Source organism: Rutidosis leptorrhynchoides, chromosome 4 (assembly GCF_046630445.1).
Source record: "Rutidosis leptorrhynchoides isolate AG116_Rl617_1_P2 chromosome 4, CSIRO_AGI_Rlap_v1, whole genome shotgun sequence".
Lineage (NCBI taxonomy): Eukaryota > Viridiplantae > Streptophyta > Magnoliopsida > Asterales > Asteraceae > Rutidosis > Rutidosis leptorrhynchoides.
In genome coordinates this window covers 392,483,176-392,491,934 of record NC_092336.1, presented here as the reverse complement: position 1 = coordinate 392,491,934, position 8,759 = coordinate 392,483,176, and positions in this window count along the sequence as shown.

Genomic DNA, 8,759 nt, shown 5'->3' with positions numbered 1-8,759 from the left:
TCAATTTCACTTAATTCGAATCAGAGACTGCGATTTCGTTTAAGAACATAAGTTTGATTTTTAAATTTAAAAGCTTTAACTTAGAATATCAGATTCATTAAATGAAATTGGTCCTTGAAACTTTGCAGTTAGATTAAATGTAAGTTTTCTAATAACACTGCATTAAAAGATTTTAAAATTAAATTCGAATTGAAGTTCTTCAAATTATAAGACACGGACAGGGTGCAGGCACCTGTTCTTCGTTTTTTTTTAATCAACCTAATTAAAACAGACGAAAATACTAATTGATACAGAGAGTATGTAGTTGATTGAGTGTGTTAAAGCAATTGAAAATTCGTTTGATTTATAATATCAGATATTCGATATTTAAGAAATAGATAAACAGAAAAATACAAGCAGGAACAATAAAAAAAAATAAAGTAGATTACGATCTTGAAAGAATTTGGATGCTAGTGTGATTCAAATCTTGATTTAAACAGGATTAAGGAAAAGAATCGAATTACCTGTAGTTTTGAAAGTGATTTACAACAGGATTCCTATTTTTTTATATTTTTATACATATATAATGTATTTATATAATTATATTTATCTGATTATATAAAATCTGTATATATCCATATTTAATATATGTATCTGTTTATCTAAATATTTGTGTATCAAATTTTTATATGTACTTTACATTTTAAGGAAACATAATTAATATTATTATTAATACAAACATTTATATTAACTCTAATAACAAAACTAGTAATAAAAAAAAATATAGTATTAACATCATAATAATACTAGTAAGAATAATGATAATAACTATTTTAAATAAGATAATAATAATATAGTGAAAATAATGATATTAGCTATAATGCTAATAATAATTAAATGTATCAAATTTAATATCTATATGTTATTTAGTAATATTACAATATACATTTAATTACATATAAAATCATATTTATTTATATAAAGATTCATTTTTAAATTACAATATACTTATTTCATATTTTAATTACATCTTTAATTATAATATTTATATTTTATTATATACATTTGCTTACACCTATTTATATATATATATATATATATATATATACATATCTATGCACAATTAATTGTTCGTGAATCGTCAGGCTTGGTCAAAAGGGTAACTGATTAACCGAATATAGATTTTCAAACTTTCTAGACTCAACATTAGGGTTTTTGCTTATCGTGTCGGAAACATATAGAGATTAGGGTTCAAATTTGGTCGGAAATTTCCGGGTCGTTACAGCTGAAGAGGCTAATGTGAAGCAAGTCAAAAGAAAGTGGGAGAAAAACGGTGATAAGAATCACCAATACAACAACAACAGCAATTACAACAATAATCGCAACAATTATCCCAACAATCGCAACATCAATCGCAACTACAATAAACAGCCCAACAACAACAACAACAACAACAACAACTACAACAATCATCCCAACAACAATAATAACCGCAACAACAACAACAACAATCAGAAGCAGCTATGCCAAAGGTGTGAAAAGTATCACTCGGGGTTTTGCACCAAATTTTGCAACAAGTGTAAAAGAAATGGTCATAGCGCGGCGAAGTGTGAGGTCTACGGACCAGGGATTAATAGAACGAAAGGAACAAATGGTGTCGGAACGAGTAATGGTGGAGCAAGTAGTGTCGGAGCAAGTTATGCCAATGTAGTTTGTTATAAATGTGGTAAACCGGGCCACATTATTAGAAATTGCCCGAACCAGGAGAACACGAACGGACAAGGCCGCGGAAGAGTTTTCAATATTAATGCGGCAGAGGCACAGGAAGACCCGGAGCTTGTTACGGGTACGTTTCTTATTGACAATAAATCTGCTTACGTTTTATTTAATTCGGGTGCTGATAGAAGCTATATGAGTAGAGATTTTTGTGCTAAATTAAGTTGTCCATTGACGCCTTTGGATAGTAAATTTTTACTCGAATTAGCAAATGGTAAATTAATTTCAGCAGATAATATATGTCGGAATCGAGAAATTAAACTGGTTAGCGAAACATTTAAGATTGATTTGATACCAGTAGAGTTAGGGAGTTTTGATGTGATAATCGGTATGGACTGGTTGAAAGAAGTGAAAGCAGAGATCGTTTGTTACAAAAATGCAATTCGCATTATACGAGAAAAAGGAAAACCCTTAATGGTGTACGGAGAAAAGGGCAACACGAAGCTACATCTTATTAGTAATTTGAAGGCACAAAAACTAATAAGAAAAGGTTGCTATGCTGTTCTAGCACACGTCGAGAAAGTACAAACTGAAGAAAAGAGCATCAATGATGTTCCCATTGCAAAAGAATTTCCCGATGTATTTCCGAAAGAATTACCGGGATTACCCCCACATCGATCCGTTGAATTTCAAATAGATCTTGTACCAGGAGCTGCACCAATAGCTCGTGCTCCTTACAGACTCGCACCCAGCGAGATGAAAGAACTGCAAAGCCAATTACAAGAACTTTTAGAGCGTGGTTTCATTCGACCAAGCACATCACCGTGGGGAGCTCCTGTTTTGTTTGTCAAGAAGAAAGATGGTACATTCAGGTTGTGTATCGACTACCGAGAGTTGAACAAACTTACCATCAAGAACCGCTACCCACTACCGAGAATCGATGACTTATTTGATCAACTACAAGGCTCGTCTGTTTATTCAAAGATTGACTTACGTTCCGGGTATCATCAAATGCGGGTGAAAGAAGATGATATTCCAAAGACTGCTTTCAGAACACGTTACGGTCATTACGAGTTTATGGTCATGCCGTTTGGTTTAACTAATGCACCAGCTGTGTTCATGGACCTTATGAACCGAGTGTGTGGACCATACCTTGACAAGTTTGTCATTGTTTTCATTGATGACATACTTATTTACTCAAAGAATGACCAAGAACACGGTGAACATTTGAGAAAGGTGTTAGAAGTATTGAGGAAGGAAGAATTGTACGCTAAGTTTTCAAAGTGTGCATTTTGGTTGAAAGAAGTTCAATTCCTCGGTCACATAGTGAACAAAGAAGGTATTAAGGTGGATCCGGCAAAGATAGAAACTGTTGAAAAGTGGGAAAGCCCGAAAACTCCGAAACACATACGCCAGTTTTTAGGACTAGCTGGTTACTACAGAAGGTTCATCCAAGACTTTTCCAGAATAGCAAAACCCTTGACTGCATTAACGCATAAAGGGAAGAAATTTGAATGGAATGATGAACAAGAGAAAGCGTTTCAGTTATTGAAGAAAAAGCTAACTACGGCACCTATATTGTCATTGCCTGAAGGGAATGATGATTTTGTGATTTATTGTGACGCATCAAAGCAAGGTCTCGGTTGTGTATTAATGCAACGAACGAAGGTGATTGCTTATGCGTCTAGACAATTGAAGATTCACGAACAAAATTATACGACGCATGATTTGGAATTAGGCGCGGTTGTTTTTGCATTAAAGACTTGGAGACACTACTTATATGGGGTCAAAAGTATTATATATACCGACCACAAAAGTCTTCAACACATATTTAATCAGAAACAACTGAATATGAGGCAGCGTAGGTGGATTGAATTATTGAATGATTACGACTTTGAGATTCATTACCACCCGGGGAAGGCAAATGTGGTAGCCGATGCCTTGAGCAGGAAGGACAGAGAACCCATTCGAGTAAAATCTATGAATATAATGATTCATAATAACATTACTACTCAAATAAAGGAGGCGCAACAAGGAGTTTTAAAAGAGGGAAATTTAAAGGATGAAATACCCAAAGGATCGGAGAAGCATCTTAATATTCGGGAAGACGGAACCCGGTATAGGGCTGAAAGGATTTGGGTACCAAAATTTGGAGATATGAGAGAAATGGTACTTAGAGAAGCTCATAAAACCAGATACTCAATACATCCTGGAACGGGGAAGATGTACAAGGATCTCAAGAAACATTTTTGGTGGCCGGGTATGAAAGCCGATGTTGCTAAATACGTAGGAGAATGTTTGACGTGTTCTAAGGTCAAAGCTGAGCATCAGAAACCATCAGGTCTACTTCAACAACCCGAAATCCCGGAATGGAAATGGGAAAACATTACCATGGATTTCATCACTAAATTGCCAAGGACTGCAAGTGGTTTTGATACTATTTGGGTAATAGTTGATCGTCTCACCAAATCAGCACACTTCCTGCCAATAAGAGAAGATGACAAGATGGAGAAGTTAGCACGACTGTATTTGAAGGAAGTCGTCTCCAGACATGGAATACCAATCTCTATTATCTCTGATAGGGATGGCAGATTTATTTCAAGATTCTGGCAGACATTACAGCAAGCATTAGGAACTCGTCTAGACATGAGTACTGCCTATCATCCACAAACTGATGGGCAGAGCGAAAGGACGATACAAACGCTTGAAGACATGCTACGAGCATGTGTTATTGATTTCGGAAACAGTTGGGATCGACATCTACCGTTAGCAGAATTTTCCTAAAACAACAGCTACCATTCAAGTATTGAGATGGCGCCGTTTGAAGCACTTTATGGTAGAATGTGCAGGTCTCCGATTTGTTGGAGTGAAGTGGGGGATAGACAGATTACGGGTCCGGAGATTATACAAGAAACTACCGAGAAGATCATCCAAATTCAACAACGGTTGAAAACCGCCCAAAGTCGACAAAAGAGCTACGCTGACATTAAAAGAAAAGATATAGAATTTAAAATTGGAGAGATGGTCATGCTTAAAGTTGCACCTTGGAAAGGCGTTGTTCGATTTGGTAAACGAGGGAAATTAAATCCAAGGTATATTGGACCATTCAAGATTATTGATCGTGTCGGACCAGTAGCTTACCGACTAGAGTTACCTCAACAACTCGCGGCTGTACATAACACTTTCCACGTCTCGAATTTGAAGAAATGTTTTGCTAAAGAAGATCTCACTATTCCGTTAGATGAAATCCAAATCAACAAAAAACTTCAATTCATCGAAGAACCCGTCGAAATAATGGATCGTGAGGTTAAAAGACTTAAGCAAAACAAGATACCAATTGTTAAGGTTTGATGGAATGCTCGTAGAGGACCCGAGTTCACCTGGGAGGGTGAAGATCAGATGAAGAAGAAATACCCGCATCTATTTCCAGAAGATTCGTCAACACCTTCAACAGCTTAAAATTTCGGGACGAAATTTATTTAACGGGTAGGTACTGTAGTGACCCGAACTTTTCCATGTTTATATATATTAATTGAGATTGATATTTACATGATTAAATGTTTCCAACATGTTAAGCAATCAAACTTGTTAAGACTTGATTAATTAAAATATGTTTCATATAGACAATTGACCACCCAAGTTGACCGGTGATTCACGAACGTTAAAACTTGTAAAAACTATATGATGACATATATATGGATATATATATAGTTAACATGATACTATGATAAGTAAATATATCATTAAGTATATTAACAATGAACTACATATGTAAAAACAAGACTACTAACTTAATGATTTTTAAACGAGACATATATGTAACGATTATCGTTGTAAAGACATTTAATGTATATATATCATATTAAGAGATATTCATACATGATAATATCATGATAATATAATAATTTAAAATCTCATTTGATATTATAAACATTGGGTTAACAACATTTAACAAGATCGTTAACCTAAAGGTTTCAAAACAACACTTACATGTAACGACTAACGATGACTTAACGACTCAGTTAAAATGTATATACATGTAGTGTTTTAATATGTATTTATACACTTTTGAAAAACTTCAATATACTTATCAAAATACTTCTACTTAACAAAAATGCTTACAATTACATCCTCGTTTAGTTTCATCAACAATTCTACTCGTATGCACCCGTATTCGTACTCGTACAATACACAGCTTTTAGATGTATGTACTATTGGTATATACACTCCAATGATCAGCTCTTAGCAGCCCATGTGAGTCACCTAACACATGTGGGAACCATCATTTGGCAACTAGCATGAAATATCTCATAAAATTACAAAAATATGAGTAATCATTCATGACTTATTTACATGAAAACAAAATTACATATCCTTTATATCTAATCCATACACCAACGACCAAAAACACCTACAAACACTTTCATTCTTCAATTTTATTCATCTAATTGATCTCTCTCAAGTTCTATCTTCAAGTTCTAAGTGTTCTTCATAAATTCTACAAGTTCTAGTTACATAAAATCAAGAATACTTTCAAGTTTGCTAGCTCACTTCCAATCTTGTAAGGTGATCATCCAAACTCAAGAAATCTTTGTTTCTTACAGTAGGTTATCATTCTAATACAAGGTAATAATCATATTCAAACTTTGGTTCAATTTCTATAACGATAACAATCTTATTTCAAGTGATGATCTTACTTGAACTTGTTTTCGTGTCATGATTCTGCTTCAAGAACTTCGAGCCATCCAAGGATCCATTGAAGCTAGATCCATTTTTCTCTTTTCCAGTAGGTTTATCCAAGGAACTTAAGGTAGTAATGATGTTCATAACATCATTCGATTCATACATATAAATCTATCTTATTCGAAGGTTTAAACTTGTAATCACTAGAACATAGTTTAGTTAATTCTAAACTTGTTCGCAAACAAAAGTTAATCCTTCTAACTTGACTTTTAAAATCAACTAAACACATGTTCTATATCTATATGATATGCTAACTTAATGATTTAAAACCTGAAAACACGAAAAACACCGTAAAACCGGATTTACGCCGTCGTAGTAACACCGCGGGCTGTTTTGGGTTAGTTAATTAAAAACTATGATAAACTTTGATTTAAAAGTTGTTATTCTGAGAAAATGATTTTTATTATGAACATGAAACTATATCCAAAAATTATGGTTAAACTCAAAGTGGAAGTATGTTTTCTAAAATGGTCATCTAGACGTCGTTCTTTCGACTGAAATGACTACCTTTACAAAAATGACTTGTAACTTATTTTTCCGACTATAAACCTATACTTTTTCTGTTTAGATTCATAAAATAGAGTTCAATATGAAACCATAGCAATTTGATTCACTCAAAACGGATTTAAAATGAAGAAGTTATGGGTAAAACAAGATTGGATAATTTTTCTCATTTTAGCTACGTGAAAATTGGTAACAAATCTATTCCAACCATAACTTAATCAACTTGTATTGTATATTATGTAATCTTGAGATACCATAGACACGTATACAATGTTTCGACCTATCATGTCGACACATCTATATATATTTCGGAACAACCATAGACACTCTATATGTGAATGTTGGAGTTAGCTATACAGGGTTGAGGTTGATTCCAAAATATATATAGTTTGAGTTGTGATCAATACTGAGATACGTATACACTGGGTCGTGGATTGATTCAAGATAATATTTATCGATTTATTTCTGTACATCTAACTGTGGACAACTAGTTGTAGGTTACTAACGAGGACAGCTGACTTAATAAACTTAAAACATCAAAATATATTAAAAGTGTTGTAAATATATTTTGAACATACTTTGATATATATGTATATATTTTTATAGGTTCGTGAATCAACCAGTGGCCAAGTCTTACTTCCCGACGAAGTAAAAATCTGTGAAAGTGAGTTATAGTCCCACTTTTAAAATCTAATATTTTTGGGATGAGAATACATGCAGGTTTTATAAATGATTTACAAAATAGACACAAGTACGTGAAACTACATTCTATGGTTGAATTATCGAAATCGAATATGCCCCTTTTTATTAAGTCTGGTAATCTAAGAATTAGGGAACAGACACCCTAATTGACACGAATCCTAAAGATAGATCTATTGGGCCTAACAAACCCCATCCAAAGTACCGGATGCTTTAGTACTTCGAAATTTATATCATATCCGAAGGGTGTCCCGGAATGATGGGGATATTCTTATATATGCATCTTGTTAATGTCGGTTACCAGGTGTTCACCATATGAATGATTTTTATCTCTATGTATGGGATGTGTATTGAAATATGAAATCTTGTGGTCTATTATTATGATTTGATATATATAGGTTAAACCTATAACTCACCAACATTTTTGTTGACGTTTTAAGCATGTTTATTCTCAGGTGATTATTAAGAGCTTCCGCTGTCGCATACTTAAATAAGGACGAGATTTGGAGTCCATGCTTGTATGATATTGTGTAAAAACTGCATTCAAGAAACTTATTTTGTTGTAACATATTTGTATTGTAAACCATTATGTAATGGTCGTGTGTAAACAGGATATTTTAGATTATCATTATTTGATAATCTACGTAAAGCTTTTTAAACCTTTATTGATGAAATAAAGGTTATGGTTTGTTTTAAAATGAATGCAGTCTTTGAAAAACGTCTCATATAGAGGTCAAAACCTCGCAACGAAATCAATTAATATGGAACGTTTTTAATCAATAAGAACGGGACATTTCAATGATGGTCAAGACTTGGTTAAGAGGATGTAGATACATCAATGAGTTGTACACTTTAAGCTATATGCATCAAGGATGAGAACCATGATGAACATCAAGCACCAAGACCACCGGAACTCACTTAAACTTACTGTTTCTGTCCAAAACCTACTGACCTGCTGTTTCTGTAACATACCATCAGACCTGGGCTGTTCTAACCATGATTTTTAGATATATCTTTTCGAGTAGATAACTTTTCATATAGGACTCGTCTTAATCCGAGTTACGGTTTAGGATTTATGGCCCTCCGATCGTTACTATGTCCTTTAACGTTGTGCAGAA